This window comes from Alosa pseudoharengus, unplaced genomic scaffold (assembly GCF_046254945.1).
Source record: "Alosa pseudoharengus isolate Yale_2024_CS ecotype anadromous, Long Island Sound unplaced genomic scaffold, YU_APseudo_1.1 YU_APseudo_1.1_scf_22, whole genome shotgun sequence".
NCBI lineage: Eukaryota > Metazoa > Chordata > Actinopteri > Clupeiformes > Clupeidae > Alosa > Alosa pseudoharengus.
This window is the reverse complement of record NW_027468680.1, coordinates 541,702-562,733: the sequence shown is the minus strand read 5'-3', so window position 1 is coordinate 562,733 and position 21,032 is coordinate 541,702. Positions and strand designations below refer to the sequence as shown.

At 45.7% G+C, this 21,032-nt stretch overlaps 1 protein-coding gene across 1 annotated transcript in view; it reads right to left on the bottom strand.

Moving 5' to 3' along the window:
- Window positions 1-17,037: 17,037 nt before the first annotated feature.
- efr3a (EFR3 homolog A (S. cerevisiae)) overlaps window positions 17,038-21,032 on the bottom strand; it is a 121,304-nt gene continuing 117,309 nt past the window's right edge. Inside the window, exon 24 of the mRNA XM_076300164.1 lies at window positions 17,038-21,032. This exon is cut by the window's right edge and continues 964 nt beyond it. The gene's annotated coding sequence lies outside the window, so the exon portion shown is untranslated.

Genomic DNA, 21,032 nt, shown 5'->3' with positions numbered 1-21,032 from the left:
CACAATAGAGCAGCACATCCACTAGAGCAGCACAATAGAGCAGCACATCCACTAGAGCAGCACATCCACTAGATCAGCACATCCACTAGAGCAGCACATCACATCCACTAGAGCAGCACAATAGAGTAGCACATCCACTAGATCAGCACAATAGATCAGCACATCCACTAGAGCAGCACATCCACTAGAGCAGCACAATAGAGTAGCACATCCACTAGATCAGCACAATAGAGCAGCACAATAGAGCAGCACATCCACTAGAGCAGCACATCACATCCACTAGAGCAGCACAATAGAGTAGCACATCCACTAGATCAGCACAATAGATCAGCACATCCACTAGAGCAGCACATCCACTAGAGCAGCACATCCACTAGAGCAGCACATCCAATAGAGCAGCACAATAGAGCAGCACATCCACTAGAGCAGCACAATAGAGCAGCACATCCACTAGAGCAGCACATCCACTAGAGCAGCACAATAGAGCATCACAATAGAGCAGCACATCCACTAGAGCAGCACAATAGAGCAGCACAATAGAGCAGCAGATCCACTAGAGCAGCACAATAGAGCAGCACATCACATCCACTAGAGCAGCACAATAGAGCAGCACATCCACTAGAGCAGCACAATAGAGCAGCAGATCCACTAGAGCAGCACAATAGAGCAGCACATCCACTAGAGCAGCACATCCACTAGAGCAGGACATCCACTAGAGCAGCACAATAGAGCAGCACATCCACTAGAGCAGCACAATAGAGCAGCACAATGGAGCAGCACATCACATCCACTAGAGCAGCACAATAGAGCAGCACATCCACTAGAGCAGCACAATAGATCAGCACATCCACTAGAGCAGCACATCCACTAGAGCAACACATCACATCCACTAGATCAGCACAATAGATCAGCACAATAGATCAGCACATCCATTAGAGCAGCACATCCACTAGAGCAGCACAATAGAGTAGCACATCCACTAGATCAGCACAATAGAGCAGCACAATAGAGCAGCACATCCACTAGAGCAGCACATCACATCCACTAGAGCAGCACAATAGAGTAGCACATCCACTAGATCAGCACAATAGATCAGCACATCCACTAGAGAAGCACATCCACTAGAGCAGCACATCCAATAGAGCAGCACAATAGAGCAGCACATCCACTAGAGCAGCACAATAGAGCAGCACAATAGAGCAGCACATCCACTAGAGCAGCACAGCACATCCACTAGAGCAGCACAATAGAGCAGCACATCCACTAGAGCAGCACAATAGAGCATCACAATAGAGCAGCACATCCACTAGAGCAGCACAATAGAGCAGCACATCCACTAGAGCAGCACATCCACTAGATCAGCACATCCACTAGAGCAGCACATCACATCCACTAGAGCAGCACAATAGAGTAGCACATCCACTAGATCAGCACAATAGATCAGCACATCCACTAGAGCAGCACATCCACTAGAGCAGCACAATAGAGTAGCACATCCACTAGATCAGCACAATAGAGCAGCACAATAGAGCAGCACATCCACTAGAGCAGCACATCACATCCACTAGAGCAGCACAATAGAGTAGCACATCCACTAGATCAGCACAATAGATCAGCACATCCACTAGAGCAGCACATCCACTAGAGCAGCACATCCACTAGAGCAGCACATCCAATAGAGCAGCACAATAGAGCAGCACATCCACTAGAGCAGCACAATAGAGCAGCACATCCACTAGAGCAGCACATCCACTAGAGCAGCACAATAGAGCATCACAATAGAGCAGCACATCCACTAGAGCAGCACAATAGAGCAGCACAATAGAGCAGCAGATCCACTAGAGCAGCACAATAGAGCAGCACATCACATCCACTAGAGCAGCACAATAGAGCAGCACATCCACTAGAGCAGCACAATAGAGCAGCAGATCCACTAGAGCAGCACAATAGAGCAGCACATCCACTAGAGCAGCACATCCACTAGAGCAGGACATCCACTAGAGCAGCACAATAGAGCAGCACATCCACTAGAGCAGCACAATAGAGCAGCACAATGGAGCAGCACATCACATCCACTAGAGCAGCACAATAGAGCAGCACATCCACTAGAGCAGCACAATAGATCAGCACATCCACTAGAGCAGCACATCCACTAGAGCAACACATCACATCCACTAGATCAGCACAATAGATCAGCACAATAGATCAGCACATCCATTAGAGCAGCACATCCACTAGAGCAGCACAATAGAGTAGCACATCCACTAGATCAGCACAATAGAGCAGCACATCCACTAGAGCAGCACAATAGAGCATCACAATAGAGCAGCACATCCACTAGAGCAGCACAATAGAGCAGCACATCCACTAGAGCAGCACATCCACTAGATCAGCACATCCTTTAGAGCAGCACATCACATCCACTAGAGCAGCACAATAGAGCAGCACAATAGAGCAGCACATCCACTAGAGCAGCACAATAGAGCAGCACATCACATCCACTAGAGCAGCACAATAGAGCAGCACATCACATCCACTAGAGCAGCACAATAGAGCAGCACATCCACTAGAGCAGCACATCACATCCACTAGAGCAGCACAATAGAGCAGCACATCCACTAGAGCAGCACAATAGAGCAGCACATCCACTAGAACAGCACAATAGAGAAGCACATCCACTAGAGCAGCACATCCACTAGAGCAGGACATCCACTAGAGCAGCACAATAGAGCAGCACATCCACTAGAGCAGCACAATAGAGCAGCACAATGGAGCAGCACATCACATCCACTAGAGCAGCACAATAGTGCAGCACATCCACTAGAGCAGCACAATAGAGCAGCACAATAGAGCAGCACATCCACTAGAACAGCACAATAGAGCAGCACATCCACTAGAGCAGCACAATAGAGCAGCACAATGGAGCAGCACATCACATCCACTAGAGCAGCACAATAGAGCAGCACAATAGAGCGGCACATCCACTAGAGCAGCACAATAGAGCAGCACAATAGAGCAGCACATCCACTAGAGCAGCACAATAGAGCAGCAGATCCACTAGAGCAGCACAATTGAGCAGCACATCCACTAGAGCAGCACATCCACTAGAGCAGCACAATAGAGCAGCACATCCACTAGAGCAGCACAATAGAGCAGCACAATAGAGCAGCACATCCACTAGAGCAGCACAATAGAGCAGCACATCCACTAGAGCAGCACATCCACTAGAGCAGCACATCCACTAGAGCAGCACAATAGAGCAGCACATCCACTAGAGCAGCACATCCACTAGAGCAGCACATCACATCCACTAGAGCAGCACAATAGAGCAGCACATCCACTAGAGCAGCACAATAGAGCAGCACAATAGAGCAGCACAATAGAGCAGCACATCCACTAGAGCAGCACAATAGAGCAGCACATCACATCCACTAGAGCAGCACAATAGAGCAGCACATCACATCCACTAGAGCAGCACAATAGAGCAGCACATCCACTAGAGCAGCACATCACATCCACTAGAGCAGCACAATAGAGCAGCACATCCACTAGAGCAGCACAATAGAGCAGCACATCCACTAGAACAGCACAATAGAGCAGCAGATCCACTAGAGCAGCACAATAGAGCAGCACATCCACTAGAGCAGCACATCCACTAGAGCAGGACATCCACTAGAGCAGCACAATAGAGCAGCACATCCACTAGAGCAGCACAATAGAGCAGCACAATGGAGCAGCACATCACATCCACTAGAGCAGCACAATAGTGCAGCACATCCACTAGAGCAGCACAATAGAGCAGCACAATAGAGCAGCACATCCACTAGAGCAGCACAATAGAGCAGCACAATGGAGCAGCACATCACATCCACTAGAGCAGCACAATAGAGCAGCACAATAGAGCGGCACATCCACTAGAGCAGCACAATAGAGCAGCACAATAGAGCAGCACATCCACTAGAGCAGCACAATAGAGCAGCAGATCCACTAGAGCAGCACAATAGAGCAGCACATCCACTAGAGCAGCACATCCACTAGAGCAGCACATCACATCCACTAGAGCAGCACAATAGAGCAGCACATCCACTAGAGCAGCACAATAGAGCAGCACAATAGAGCAGCACAATAGAGCAGCACATCCACTAGAGCAGCACAATAGAGCAGCACATCACATCCACTAGAGCAGCACAATAGAGCAGCACATCACATCCACTAGAGCAGCACAATAGAGCAGCACATCCACTAGAGCAGCACATCACATCCACTAGAGCAGCACAATAGAGCAGCACATCCACTAGAGCAGCACATCCACTAGAGCAGCACAATAGAGCAGCACATCCACTAGAACAGCACAATAGAGCAGCAGATCCACTAGAGCAGCACAATAGAGCAGCACATCCACTAGAGCAGCACATCCACTAGAGCAGGACATCCACTAGAGCAGCACAATAGAGCAGCACATCCACTAGAGCAGCACAATAGATCAGCACATCACATCCACTAGAGCAGCACAATAGAGCAGCACATCCACTAGAGCAGCACAATAGAGCAGCAAATCCACTAGAGCAGCACATCCACTAGAGCAGGACATCCACTAGAGCAGCACAATAGAGCAGCACATCCACTAGAGCAGCACAATGGAGCAGCACATCCACTAGAACAGCACAATAGAGCAGCACATCCACTAGAGCAGCACATCCACTAGAGCAGCACAATAGAGCAGCACAATAGAGCAGCAGATCCACTAGAGCAGCACAATAGAGCAGCACATCACATCCACTAGAGCAGCACAATAGAGCAGCACATCCACTAGAGCAGCACAATAGAGCAGCAGATCCACTAGAGCAGCACAATAGAGCAGCACATCCACTAGAGCAGCACATCCACTAGAGCAGGACATCCACTAGAGCAGCACAATAGAGCAGCACATCCACTAGAGCAGCACAATAGAGCAGCACAATGGAGCAGCACATCACATCCACTAGAGCAGCACAATAGAGCAGCACATCCACTAGAGCAGCACAATAGATCAGCACATCCACTAGAGCAGCACATCCACTAGAGCAACACATCACATCCACTAGATCAGCACAATAGATCAGCACAATAGATCAGCACATCCATTAGAGCAGCACATCCACTAGAGCAGCACAATAGAGTAGCACATCCACTAGATCAGCACAATAGAGCAGCACAATAGAGCAGCACATCCACTAGAGCAGCACATCACATCCACTAGAGCAGCACAATAGAGTAGCACATCCACGAGATCAGCACAATAGATCAGCACATCCACTAGAGCAGCACATCCACTAGAGCAGCACAATAGAGCAGCACATCCACTAGAGCAGCACATCCACTAGATCAGCACATCCTTTAGAGCAGCACATCACATCCACTAGAGCAGCACAATAGAGCAGCACAATAGAGCAGCACATCCACTAGAGCAGCACAATAGAGCAGCACATCACATCCACTAGAGCAGCACAATAGAGCAGCACATCACATCCACTAGAGCAGCACAATAGAGCAGCACATCCACTAGAGCAGCACATCACATCCACTAGAGCAGCACAATAGAGCAGCACATCCACTAGAGCAGCACAATAGAGCAGCACATCCACTAGAACAGCACAATAGAGCAGCAGATCCACTAGAGCAGCACAATAGAGAAGCACATCCACTAGAGCAGCACATCCACTAGAGCAGGACATCCACTAGAGCAGCACAATAGAGCAGCACATCCACTAGAGCAGCACAATAGAGCAGCACAATGGAGCAGCACATCACATCCACTAGAGCAGCACAATAGTGCAGCACATCCACTAGAGCAGCACAATAGAGCAGCACAATAGAGCAGCACATCCACTAGAACAGCACAATAGAGCAGCACATCCACTAGAGCAGCACAATAGAGCAGCACAATGGAGCAGCACATCACATCCACTAGAGCAGCACAATAGAGCAGCACAATAGAGCGGCACATCCACTAGAGCAGCACAATAGAGCAGCACAATAGAGCAGCACATCCACTAGAGCAGCACAATAGAGCAGCAGATCCACTAGAGCAGCACAATTGAGCAGCACATCCACTAGAGCAGCACATCCACTAGAGCAGCACAATAGAGCAGCACATCCACTAGAGCAGCACAATAGAGCAGCACAATAGAGCAGCACATCCACTAGAGCAGCACAATAGAGCAGCACATCCACTAGAGCAGCACAATAGAGCAGCACATCCACTAGAGCAGCACATCCACTAGAGCAGGACATCCACTAGAGCAGCACAATAGAGCAGCACATCCACTAGAGCAGCACAATAGAGCAGCACAATGGAGCAGCACATCACATCCACTAGAGCAGCACAATAGAGCAGCACATCCACTAGAGCAGCACAATAGATCAGCACATCCACTAGAGCAGCACATCCACTAGAGCAACACATCACATCCACTAGATCAGCACAATAGATCAGCACAATAGATCAGCACATCCATTAGAGCAGCACATCCACTAGAGCAGCACAATAGAGTAGCACATCCACTAGATCAGCACAATAGAGCAGCACAATAGAGCAGCACATCCACTAGAGCAGCACATCACATCCACTAGAGCAGCACAATAGAGTAGCACATCCACGAGATCAGCACAATAGATCAGCACATCCACTAGAGCAGCACATCCACTAGAGCAGCACATCCAATAGAGCAGCACAATAGAGCAGCACATCCACTAGAGCAGCACAATAGAGCAGCACAATAGAGCAGCACATCCACTAGAGCAGCACAGCACATCCACTAGAGCAGCACAATAGAGCAGCACATCCACTAGAGCAGCACAATAGAGCATCACAATAGAGCAGCACATCCACTAGAGCAGCACAATAGAGCAGCACATCCACTAGAGCAGCACATCCACTAGATCAGCACATCCTTTAGAGCAGCACATCACATCCACTAGAGCAGCACAATAGAGCAGCACAATAGAGCAGCACATCCACTAGAGCAGCACAATAGAGCAGCACATCACATCCACTAGAGCAGCACAATAGAGCAGCACATCACATCCACTAGAGCAGCACAATAGAGCAGCACATCCACTAGAGCAGCACATCACATCCACTAGAGCAGCACAATAGAGCAGCACATCCACTAGAGCAGCACAATAGAGCAGCACATCCACTAGAACAGCACAATAGAGCAGCAGATCCACTAGAGCAGCACAATAGAGAAGCACATCCACTAGAGCAGCACATCCACTAGAGCAGGACATCCACTAGAGCAGCACAATAGAGCAGCACATCCACTAGAGCAGCACAATAGAGCAGCACAATGGAGCAGCACATCACATCCACTAGAGCAGCACAATAGTGCAGCACATCCACTAGAGCAGCACAATAGAGCAGCACAATAGAGCAGCACATCCACTAGAACAGCACAATAGAGCAGCACATCCACTAGAGCAGCACAATAGAGCAGCACAATGGAGCAGCACATCACATCCACTAGAGCAGCACAATAGAGCAGCACAATAGAGCGGCACATCCACTAGAGCAGCACAATAGAGCAGCACAATAGAGCAGCACATCCACTAGAGCAGCACAATAGAGCAGCAGATCCACTAGAGCAGCACAATTGAGCAGCACATCCACTAGAGCAGCACATCCACTAGAGCAGCACAATAGAGCAGCACATCCACTAGAGCAGCACAATAGAGCAGCACAATAGAGCAGCACATCCACTAGAGCAGCACAATAGAGCAGCACATCCACTAGAGCAGCACATCCACTAGAGCAGCACATCCACTAGAGCAGCACAATAGAGCAGCACATCCACTAGAGCAGCACATCCACTAGAGCAGCACATCACATCCACTAGAGCAGCACAATAGAGCAGCACATCCACTAGAGCAGCACAATAGAGCAGCACAATAGAGCAGCACAATAGAGCAGCACATCCACTAGAGCAGCACAATAGAGCAGCACATCACATCCACTAGAGCAGCACAATAGAGCAGCACATCACATCCACTAGAGCAGCACAATAGAGCAGCACATCCACTAGAGCAGCACATCACATCCACTAGAGCAGCACAATAGAGCAGCACATCCACTAGAGCAGCACAATAGAGCAGCACATCCACTAGAACAGCACAATAGAGCAGCAGATCCACTAGAGCAGCACAATAGAGCAGCACATCCACTAGAGCAGCACATCCACTAGAGCAGGACATCCACTAGAGCAGCACAATAGAGCAGCACATCCACTAGAGCAGCACAATAGAGCAGCACAATGGAGCAGCACATCACATCCACTAGAGCAGCACAATAGGGCAGCACATCCACTAGAGCAGCACAATAGAGCAGCACAATAGAGCAGCACATCCACTAGAACAGCACAATAGAGCAGCACATCCACTAGAGCAGCACAATAGAGCAGCACAATGGAGCAGCACATCACATCCACTAGAGCAGCACAATAGAGCAGCACAATAGAGCGGCACATCCACTAGAGCAGCACAATAGAGCAGCACAATAGAGCAGCACATCCACTAGAGCAGCACAATAGAGCAGCAGATCCACTAGAGCAGCACAATTGAGCAGCACATCCACTAGAGCAGCACATCCACTAGAGCAGCACAATAGAGCAGCACATCCACTAGAGCAGCACAATAGAGCAGCACAATAGAGCAGCACATCCACTAGAGCAGCACAATAGAGCAGCACATCCACTAGAGCAGCACATCCACTAGATCAGCACATCCACTAGAGCAGCACATCCACTAGAGCAGCACAATAGAGCAGCACATCCACTAGAGCAGCACATCCACTAGAGCAGCACATCACATCCACTAGAGCAGCACAATAGAGCAGCACATCCACTAGAGCAGCACAATAGAGCAGCACAATAGAGCAGCACAATAGAGCAGCACAATAGAGCAGCACATCCACTAGAGCAGCACAATAGAGCAGCACATCACATCCACTAGAGCAGCACAATAGAGCAGCACATCACATCCACTAGAGCAGCACAATAGAGCAGCACATCCACTAGAGCAGCACATCACATCCACTAGAGCAGCACAATAGAGCAGCACATCCACTAGAGCAGCACATCCACTAGAGCAGCACAATAGAGCAGCACATCCACTAGAACAGCACAATAGAGCAGCAGATCCACTAGAGCAGCACAATAGAGCAGCACATCCACCAGAGCAGCACATCCACTAGAGCAGGACATCCACTAGAGCAGCACAATAGAGCAGCACATCCACTAGAGCAGCACAATAGATCAGCACATCACATCCACTAGAGCAGCACAATAGAGCAGCACATCCACTAGAGCAGCACAATAGAGCAGCACAATAGAGCAGCAAATCCACTAGAGCAGCACATCCACTAGAGCAGCACAATAGAGCAGCACATCCACTAGAGCAGCACAATGGAGCAGCACATCACATCCACTAGAGCAGCACAATAGAGCAGCACATCCACTAGAACAGCACAATAGAGCAGCACATCCACTAGAGCAGCACATCCACTAGAGCAGCACAATAGAGCAGCACAATGGAGCAGCACATCACATCCACTAGAGCAGCACAATAGAGCAGCACAATAGAGCGGCACATCCACTAGAGCAGCACAATAGAGCAGCACAATAGAGCAGCACATCCACTAGAGCAGCACATCCACTAGAGCAGCACATCCAATAGAGCAGCACAATAGAGCAGCACATCCACTAGAGCAGCACATCCAATAGAGCAGCACAATAGAGCAGCACATCCACTAGAGCAGCACAATAGAGCAGCACAATAGAGCAGCACATCCACTAGAGCAGCACAGCACATCCACTAGAGCAGCACAATAGAGCAGCACATCCACTAGAGCAGCACAATAGAGCAGCACATCCACTAGAGCAGCACATTCACTAGATCAGCACATCCACTAGAGCAGCACATCACATCCACTAGAGCAGCACAATAGAGCAGCACAATAGAGCAGCACATCCACTAGAGCAGCACAATAGAGCAGCACATCACATCCACTAGAGCAGCACAATAGAGCAGCACATCACATCCACTAGAGCAGCACAATAGAGCAGCACATCACATCCACTAGAGCAGCACAATAGAGCAGCACATCCACTAGAGCAGCACATCACATCCACTAGAGCAGCACAATAGAGCAGCACATCCACTAGAGCAGCACGTCCACTAGAACAGCACAATAGAGCAGCAGATCCACTAGAGCAGCACAATAGAGCAGCACATCCACTAGAGCAGCACATCCACTAGAGCAGGACATCCACTAGAGCAGCACAATAGAGCAGCACAATGGAGCAGCACATCACATCCACTAGAGCAGCACAATAGAGCAGCACATCCACTAGAGCAGCACAATAGAGCAGCACATTCACTAGAGCAGCACATCCACTAGAGCAGCACAATAGAGCAGCACAATGGAGCAGCACATCACATCCACTAGAGCAGCACAATAGAGCAGCACAATAGAGCGGCACATCCACTAGAGCAGCACAATAGAGCAGCACAATAGAGCAGCACATCCACTAGAGCAGCACAATAGAGCAGCACATCCACTAGAGCAGCACAATAGAGCAGCAGATCCACTAGAGCAGCACAATAGAGCAGCACAATAGAGCAGCACATCCACTAGAGCAGCACATCCACTAGAGCATCACAATAGAGCAGCACATCACATCCACTAGAGCAGCACAATAGAGCAGCACATCCACTAGATCAGCACATCCACTAGAGCAGCACATCACATCCACTAGAGCAGCACAATAGAGCAGCACATCCACTAGAGCAGCACAATAGAGCAGCACAATAGAGCAGCACAATAGAGCAGTACATCCACTAGAGCAGCACAATAGAGCAGCACATCACATCCACTAGAGCAGCACAATAGAGCAGCACATCACATCCACTAGAGCAGCACAATAGAGCAGCACATCCACTAGAGCAGCACATCACATCCACTAGAGCAGCACAATAGAGCAGCACATCCACTAGAGCAGCACAATAGAGCAGCACATCCACTAGAGCAGCACATCACATCCACTAGAGCAGCACAATAGAGCAGCACATCCACTAGAGCAGCACATCCACTAGAGCAGCACAATAGAGCAGCACATCCACTAGAGCAGCACATCCACTAGAACAGCACAATAGAGCAGCAGATCGATCCACTAGAGCAGCACAATAGAGCAGCACATCCACTAGAGCAGCACATCCACTAGAGCAGGACATCCACTAGAGCAGCACAATAGAGCAGCACATCCACTAGAGCAGCACAATAGAGCAGCACAATGGAGCAGCACATCACATCCACTAGAGCAGCACAATAGAGCAGCACATCCACTAGAGCAGCACAATAGAGCAGCACAATAGAGCAGCACATCCACTAGAACAGCACAATAGAGCAGCACATCCACTAGAGCAGCACATCCACTAGAGCAGCACAATAGAGCAGCACAATAGAGCAGCACAATGGAGCAGCACATCACATCCACTAGAGCAGCACAATAGAGCAGCACAATAGAGCGGCACATCCACTTGAGCAGCACAATAGAGCAGCACATCACATCCACTAGAGCAGCACAATAGAGCAGCACAATAGAGCAGCACAGCACATCCACTAGAGCAGCACAATAGAGCAACACAATAGAGCAGCACAATAGAACAGCAGATCCACTAGAGCAGCACAATAGAGCAGCACAATAGAGCAGCACATCCACTAGAGCAGCACAGCACATCCACTAGAGCAGCACAATAGAGCAGCACATCCACTAGAGCAGCACAATAGAGCAGCACATCCACTAGAGCAGCACAATAGAGCAGCACATCCACTAGAGCGTCACATGCATGAATTTTAAATTACATGGAAAAATTTCATACAATTCAGTTGCAGATCAAATCAATCCTACATCTTCATATTGCACTTCCGGATACAGTATATTGCACAAAAAATATAAATATAAACCTATATCAATACATGAATATATAATTATATCAAAATAGACATGTCTCTATGTATAAACAAGTAAACCCCCACAATGACAATACAGAAATCTACTCTGTTACGCTATTGGGGGCAAACTGAATGGTGTTTGCACTGCTACGCTGCTTTGTTATGTTTACACTCCTGCTTTTCCTTCTGTCCCCCTACAGGCCATCTTGCGTCATTACACTCCTGCTGTTCCTTCTGTCCCCCTACAGGCCATCTTGCGTCATTACACTCCTGCTTTCTTTTCCTTCTGTCCCCCTACAGGCCATCTTGCGTCCCACCAAGTGCTGATTGTGGGTTGGGCGACGTCTATAAGGACGCCTTGTTTGACGTCTGGGCGCTCTCTCGCATTCACTTCCCATCCGCTCCCGTTGGCAGACGCAGGGCAGCTTTGTGGTGCCTTGCTGGCACGTCATGTTCTTTGTTTAGCCTTTGTGTAGATTTAGTTATTTTGTTCCCTAAGCACGTTCCCCGTATGGGATTGATCTTTGTTGTCTTTAGTTAAATTCATATTCAGAGTAGGTGGTATTTAGTGATGGGTTTTCACGTTATTTAGTTTAGGTTTAGTTCAGCACAGCAGTAAGCGGACCCGGAAGACTCACAACAAACCATGTCTTTTGTTTCTGGTCGGGAGTCAGGCAAGATCCATTTTTCCCCTTAAGATATGTGTGGTCAGGGTTTCCTTTCTGTTCTGTTTTGGTTGCTTTAGTACCACCATGCTCTGTTTATGTCAAACCACTATCATTCAATATGCACCGTCACCGCTTCTCTATGGCCTTTGTATGTTATGTTGCACCATTTCATATAATTTGATGGTCTCGTAACATATACAAAAATATACCTTTATACAAGAGTCCCCTATATACAAAAAACATGAGGGGTGTGGTTTGACTGACATAGCTGACTAGTATTTCAGGCTGGTAGACAGGGATTTCAACCCAGAAGATAGAACACACATGACAAAACAGTAGCAAGCTTAGGCTACATTTATACATGGCCGGCTATTTTCATAAACAAACATTTCACCCTCTCCGTTTTCAAAAATAACATCATGCACACCTGTCAGTTTTCAGAGAAGTTTCCCCGTGTATATATGCCGTCAAGAGCATGCCAAACCTGTCGGTGGCAGTGTAAGGAGAAGCTCAATCCCACGTTAGCCAATCAGAATCCCGAAATTAGCAACAACAGAAACAAATCACTTCCTATTTCTCTTTTGAATGATATTTGCCAATGCAAACAGGCATAAAGCATTTGCACAAACATAAAAATGTGTACCACCTTAATAGCATCCATAATCAGTAGCCATACAAACTGTAAACATAGGGCACTCACATGACGTTAAGCATTTTCTGGCGCGTAATGTGACGTTTGAGAACCTAAAACCCTGTTTCTCCCAGTTGACACTACAACACATAACCGGCGTTATCATAAATCTCCACTTTGGCCGGAGTTTTTAGAAATAATCGTTTTCTGTGATAAAAACGGGGTTTTCGTGTAAATGAGAGGCCAAACCACAGGGAAATATCTGCGTCTTCCCTTCGTGTAAACAGGGCCTTAGTGTAATAGAGTAAAAAGAGTTGCTGGTTAAATTATATTAAAAGTGATGCAACTACGCCATCTAGCGGCAGGTGGATACAATGTGACTGTGGGATTCGCGTTGCATTCACCCAGACTGGAGATTAAGAGATAATGTGTAAGTCACGCAATTTGGGAGGTCTGGGATAAACAATGTTTTCTTATAATTCTAAGTACTGTACATATGTCTCATATTTTGTCATGCAATGTACTTACTCTGTTCCCCTCCAGACGAACCACCTTAATCCTTACTTGCCTTATATAACAAACGGAAGAGGTACATTCTGGAGGGGATCAGAGTCACTTTTAAAATAATTCCATCATTTCATGAATATGAACTAGAGGGTGACACGGGAATCAATTTTCACTCCCGTCCCATCCCGAGCCCACACAAATACTCCAGTCATATCCCGATCACGTGACTGCCCCCCCCAAAAATATCCTGTCCTGCAAAATCCCGAGAGAAAGGCTCCCGAATCCCGCCCCACTCCCATTTCATTCCCTATGTTGTCTAAAGCATTGGTTCCCAAAGGGTGGGTCGTAGGAGATTTTATTTGGGTTGCCAGCATAGTGGCAATTTATGTTGTGTAATAGACCTAGCTTATACCTTATATAGCTTAGGAAATCCTTCTGTGCACATTTAGAACACCACCAGAACGTGGATATCACTCACAAAATTAAACAATATTTCTGTCAGGCGCCTACCATAGACCTCACAGTTGCAAAATGCAAGGGACATGAATCAGTTTATATTTGCACAAACAATAACGGACATCAGCTCTTCAATATGGCCCATTAAAATCTAGAAAGTATCATTTTAAATTAGTCGAGGTGACGAGGGTTATTAAGATCGACTTTGAACACAGTAAGCCATACAACTTGACAATTACACTGTATCATAGTGTTAATGTGTAGAGTAAAGCTACACATGTTTAGATTGATTTTGTTTGCCTATACAAAAACTAGCATCTCAGATAACGTTAGCGATTAGCTCACGTTGATATGGCAATAGAAAACACCTTCAGTTTTAGGTGTAGTCGCAGATGCTGATTGATTAGCTTGTGAACAGGGCAGCTGCTTTGTATGGCTCTGATAGGCAGTAGCCAATCAACAAACGTATTATGAGTTGTAAGTGGTTCTCTTTTCTAGAAATGCCCTGCAATCTTTGGGTGCACTCACCGCATGTTTTAATTTCATCTCCTCTGTTCCCCTCCCGTCCGCTCCCGTTCATTTCTGCCCGTCCCGTCCCTATCACGTTACCAACAGTGAAATACCGTGACCCGCGGGAGTCCCGAAAAATTGTCACCCTCTAATATGAACAGCCATAATCTGAGATTCACCATGGAATATGACGCACACAAAATGGAGATTCATGATGGAATATGGCGCACACAAAATGGAGATTCAATCAAAGACAAAAAAGAGTGGATTTCGCGAGCCCGTAACTGTTTTGAGGGGGTCTCACAATCAGACTGCCTGAGTGCAACCAGGAGAGAAAAGACAGAACCTAGACTTAACTGTATCACATAGTACTCACCATTAGGGGAGGCTTTCCAAGCAGTCATCAAAAAGCACTGGCACATTATAGAGTCTGATCCTACACTCACATGCTTTACATCACCCCCGAGGCTGGTGTTTGAGAGACCACCCAACCTGAGGAACATGCTGGTGAGGGCCCATCATCCACCACAGACTGAACACTTCTTGCGTAAAATACCTATAGATGTGCCAGTTGTACCCAGTGGGAACTATAGATGTAAAATACCCCGTGGGAACTATAGATGTAAAATACCATGTGGGAACTATAGATGTGGCAGTTGTACCAGTGGGAACTATAGATGTGGCAGTTGTACCAGTGGGAACTATAGATGTGCCAGTTGTACCCAGTGGGAACTATAGATGTAAAATACCCAGTGGGAACTATAGATGTGGCAGTTGTACCAGTGGGAACTATAGATGTGGCAGTTGTACTCAGTGGGAACTATAGATGTAAAATACCCAGTGGGAACTATAGATGTAAAATACCCAGTGGGAACTATAGCTGTAAAATACCCCGTGGGAACTATAGATGTGGTAGTTGTACAAGTGGGAACTACAGATGTAAAATACCTCGTACAGGAAAATTGTATATTGCGACACACACAATATAATCTACATGCTCAGATGCCTGTGCGGGTTAGATTACATCAGCAAGACAACAAGACCTCTCAAAACGAGGATTTCTGAACACTGATCAAACATCTGCAAGCCCAGTCACATAATGTATCATCACTGAAATATCTAAAAATAAAACCACCAACTATACTTTAAAAACTTAAACTGTTTACCACGTTGTTAGTCGCTTTGGTTAAAAATGCGTCAGCCAAATGTAATGCAATGTAATGTACAGGCAACACAGTACCATAGAGGGTTAAGTAAGCAACAGCATGAGAATGGGGACAAATAGTATAACTCCGGAGTACAAACAACCTTGGGTCTATTTATGGTAGTTAACATGTTCAAACTTTTGATTGAGAGCAAAATGACATTAACTGGTGGAGTTTTGAGCAAGTCTGTTTTTGGCATTAACACTGAATGGGCTTACAGTGAAAGCTAAAGAGGCAGCTAGCACATCAAAAACAAACGCCATTTTATAGCACTGACAGCACTCAAAATATAATTACACTTCTGTGGTAGTGTGGTGAGGGTTCCTACAGACAAACTGGGGTATATTGAAAGTGTACAGAGAGGTTATAACAAGACCTGTATCTGGACGGAGCAAAATGCCTGGCTTGCAAATTAGTGGCCCATTGAATTTTGCAGCGCTGGGCAGATTGGACTGAATCCTACAATACAAACATCCAGACAGATCCTCTGATACCCTAGCAGAGATTATACCCACACTACCAGACAGATCCTCTGATACCCTAGCAGAGATTATACCCACACTACCAGACAGATCCTCTGATACCCTAGCAGAGATTATACCCACACTACCAGACAGATCCTCTGATACCCTAGCAGAGATTATACCCACACTACCAGTTAAGACACATTTGTAGTTTTTTTATATTTTTCCTGTTAGCTAACAGAAGTATTAGAAGTTCACTCATTGTAGAGCTGTTGTCTATGGTCATTGGACAGTTTGTAGCAAAAATAAAATGACAGAGAAGACAACGTGCACAACAATTCAGACCGAGTGAGATCCAGGCGCCATGACATGCCTCATGTAACACTCACTTGACCCATCGTTTTGGAAAATGAGCAGTGACACGGACAATGAATATTTGGTCACGTCTTAAATAAACTGAACAGTGCACAGATACACAGACAGACAATGTGTTTCACTTAATCAGGTGACATTATTCTGTAGACTTAACCAGTTGACTGAAATAAATATGGCACACCACACAAATTGAGCTTGAGTGAGAGACATTGACCACACTGGCAAATTTATGTCTGATAAAAAAATCTTTATTAATATGGAATACATTTCTCTTAATGGTCACCATGGATACAAGTGCTTGCAGTGGTTTGAGCATCAAATAGCACGAGAGCTGTGTCACACTCACACACACTAAATTCTGTCTATAACTAGACACATTATCATCAAATAGCATGAGAGCGGTCCCACAAACTGGATTCACAACTAGAGACGCACAATCAACTTCTCTCTCACACACACACACAGCACACATAATCAACTTCTCTCTCTCACACACACACACACACACACACACTCACACAGCACACATAATCAACTTCTCTCTCTCACACACACACACACAGCACACATAATCAACTTCTCTCTCTCACACACACACGTTCCTTTACAATCAGTGGTCATGAGGAGAGCACACACACACATTTATTTACACACACACACACACAGCAAGTCCAAACACATTGGTATATTTATTTTGCTTTATGTTTGTTCAGATGTATGTGTATATGTTTTTGCAATGCAGGCTATTCATGTCAATATAAATCAATGTGCTATTCCTCATTTTGGTGGTAGATTTGGATTAATGTTTTTGCTAAACAAATAAACATAAATTGATGTGATTTAATGTGTGAGTGGCAGAGGATGAGACGTGTGTGATGAGCATCATGGCTGTGAGTGAATCTCAGAATGGACGCATACACACACATCCCCTCCTTAGCTCTCAATTGGTCTCTCAATTGATCTAAAACACATCTCTATCCCTGTTCACGTTCCTTCTCGTCTTTTAATTCTACATCACCCTTTATTTTCCTCCTCTAGCACTCTCTCTGTGCTCTAGCACTCTCTCATTATCCTCTAGCACTCTTTCTTTATACTCTAGCACTCTCTCATTATCCTCTAGCACTCTCTAATTATACTCTAGCACTCTCTCATTATACTCTAGCACTCTCTAATTATACTCTAGCACTCTCTCATTATTCTCTAGCACTCTCATTATACTCTAGCACTCTTTCTTTATACTCTAGCACTCTCTCATTATCTTCTAGCACTCTCTCATTATACTCTAGCACTCTTTCATTATCCTCTAGCACTCTCTCATTATACTCTAGCACTCTCTAATTATACTCTAGCACTCTAGCACTCTCTCATTATCCTCTAGCACTCTCTCATTATCCTCTAGCACTCTCTCATTATACTCTAGCACTCTAGCACTCTCTCATTATCCTCTAGCACTCTCTCATTATCCTCTAGCACTCTCTAATTATACTCTAGCACTCTAGCACTCTCTCATTATCCTCTAGCACTCTCTCATTATCCTCTAGCACTCTCTCATTATACTCTAGCACTCTAGCACTCTCTCATTATCCTCTAGCACTCTCTCATTATACTCTAGCACTCTCTAATTATACTCTAGCACTCTAGCACTCTCTCATTATCCTCTAGCACTCTCTCATTATCCTCTAGCACTCTCTCATTATACTCTAGCACTCTCTCATTATCCTCTAGCACTCTCTCATTATCCTCTAGCACTCTCTAGAACTCTCTCATTATCCTCTAGCACTCTCTCATTATACTCTAGCACTCTCTCATTATACTTTAGCACTCTAGCACTCTCTCATTATCCTCTAGCACTCTCTCATTATCCTCTAGCACTCTCTCATTATACTCTAGCACTCTAGCACTCTCTCATTATCCTCTAGCACTCTCTCATTATCCTCTAGCACTCTCTAGAACTCTCTCATTATCCTCTAGCACTCTCTCATTATACTCTAGCACTCTTTCTTTATCCTCTAGCACTCTCTAATTACACTCTAGCACTCTCTCATTATACTCTAGCACTCTCTCATTATACTTTAGCACTCTAGCACTCTCTCATTATCCTCTAGCACTCTCTCATTATACTCTAGCACTCTAGCACTCTCTCATTATCCTCTAGCACTCTCTCATTATCCTCTAGCACTCTCTAGAACTCTCTCATTATCCTCTAGCACTCTCTCATTATACTCTAGCACTCTCTCATTATACTCTAGCACTCTTTCTTTATCCTCTAGCACTCTCTAATTACACTCTAGCACTCTCTCATTATACTCTAGCACTCTCTCATTATACTCTAGCACTCTCTCATTATACTTTAGCACTCTAGCACTCTCTCATTATCCTCTAGCACTCTCTCATTATCCTCTAGCACTCTCTCATTATACTCTAGCACTCTCTCATTATCCTCTAGCACTCTCTCATTATCCTCTAGCACTCTCTAGAACTCTCTCATTATCCTCTAGCACTCTCTCATTATCCTCTAGCACTCTCTCATTATACTCTAGCACTCTTTCTTTATACTCTAGCACTCTCTCATTATACTCTAGCACTCTCATTATACTCTAGCACTCTCTCATTATCCTCTAGCACTCTTTCTTTATACTCTAGCACTCTCTCATTATCCTCTAGCACTCTCTAATTATACTCTAGCACTCTCTCATTATACTCTAGCACTCTAGCACTCTCTCATTATCCTCTAGCACTCTCTCATTATCCTCTAGCACTCTCTCATTATCCTCTAGCACTCTTTCTTTATACTCTAGCACTCTCTCATTATCCTCTAGCAATCTCTAATTATACTCTAGCACCAGAGGCGATTGCTCTAAGACTACAGGGGAAGCTCAGCCTCCTCTAAAATATCACGGAAAATCGCATCAAATAACACTATTACATTAGCTTCTAGCCTACTATTCCAACTAGAACATGCTGAAAAAATGTTCAACTTCATGGCTAGTTTGTTCAGCAATAAGGTTTTGCCGGTCATTTATCGTGATTTCGCACCCGTAATACATTGCTGTAACAACACGATCTATCAAAAAACCATGCAAAAAACCCATAGACGCTCGGCTTCACTGGCTTTCAATGGCACTACAGAGTGGGCTGATCTCAGTGCAGAAAAGCTACACGTTTATTGGACAAGCGCCACAAAATCGTCATTTCCAGGGAAGCCCGGCGTCTCTGGGAGTGAATGGGACAGTGGGATGGCCCGGACGCCGAGCTTCTGTATGATGATTGGAGGAACCGTTATAGAGGCTGGACTCTTTTTGATTGACAGCATATGTCGCGATCTGACAGGAAGTGGTTCAAGTTCAAGGCAGGGATGCGTTAACGTTAGTGTTGGCAGGTGAAGCCGAGAGACAAGGCAAGTTACAGCTCAAATTCTCATAATTTGGGAGCAATACAGTCGGTTTCTATTTGTCTTTGTAAATAGCATACTGTAAATAAAACCGTAATGTGGAGTTACAGAGTTTGTGACTTGCTTTTGTTCCAGTTTTGTATTTAGGCTAAATTAGGTAGCGTGTGTAGGCTACATGCCATGTCTGCCAAGCCTACTGTTTGGGATACTTTTTGCCCTCAAAGAACAATATAGCACCTTAATAATATTAATTTAATAATTTACCATTTTTATCAGAGCTTCCCCTGTTCCAAAGAGCAGCAATCGCCACTGTCTAGCACTCTCTCATTATACTCTAGCACTCTCTCATTATCCTCTAGCACTCTCTTTATTCTCAATTTTGTGAGAATCACCTTCAAATAATACCTTTAAAGTAAAACCACTTTCACATGCGCGCACAATAAACTGCACAACCCATCTCTAAGATTCAATCCGTGAATGTATGTGTGTGTTTGTGTATATGTGAGTGTGTGTGTGGCTATGTATATATGTGTGTGTGTGTGTGTGTGGCTATGTATGTATGTGTGTGTGTTGTGTGTGTGTGGATATGTGTGGCTATGTATGTGTGTGTATGGCTGTGTGTGTGTGGCTATGTATATGTGTATGTGTGTGTGTGTGTGTGTGTGTGCATGCTGTGTGTTAGGAGTCTATTCGTTTTTTTAATAAATGGATACAATGTCCGTTAAAGTGGTGTGGCAAGTGAGTGTGTATGTGTGTGTTTGTGTTGGTTAAGGTGGCACAGAATGTGTGTGTGTGTGTGTTGGTTGGTTGAGGTGGCACAGTGTGTGCATGTGTGT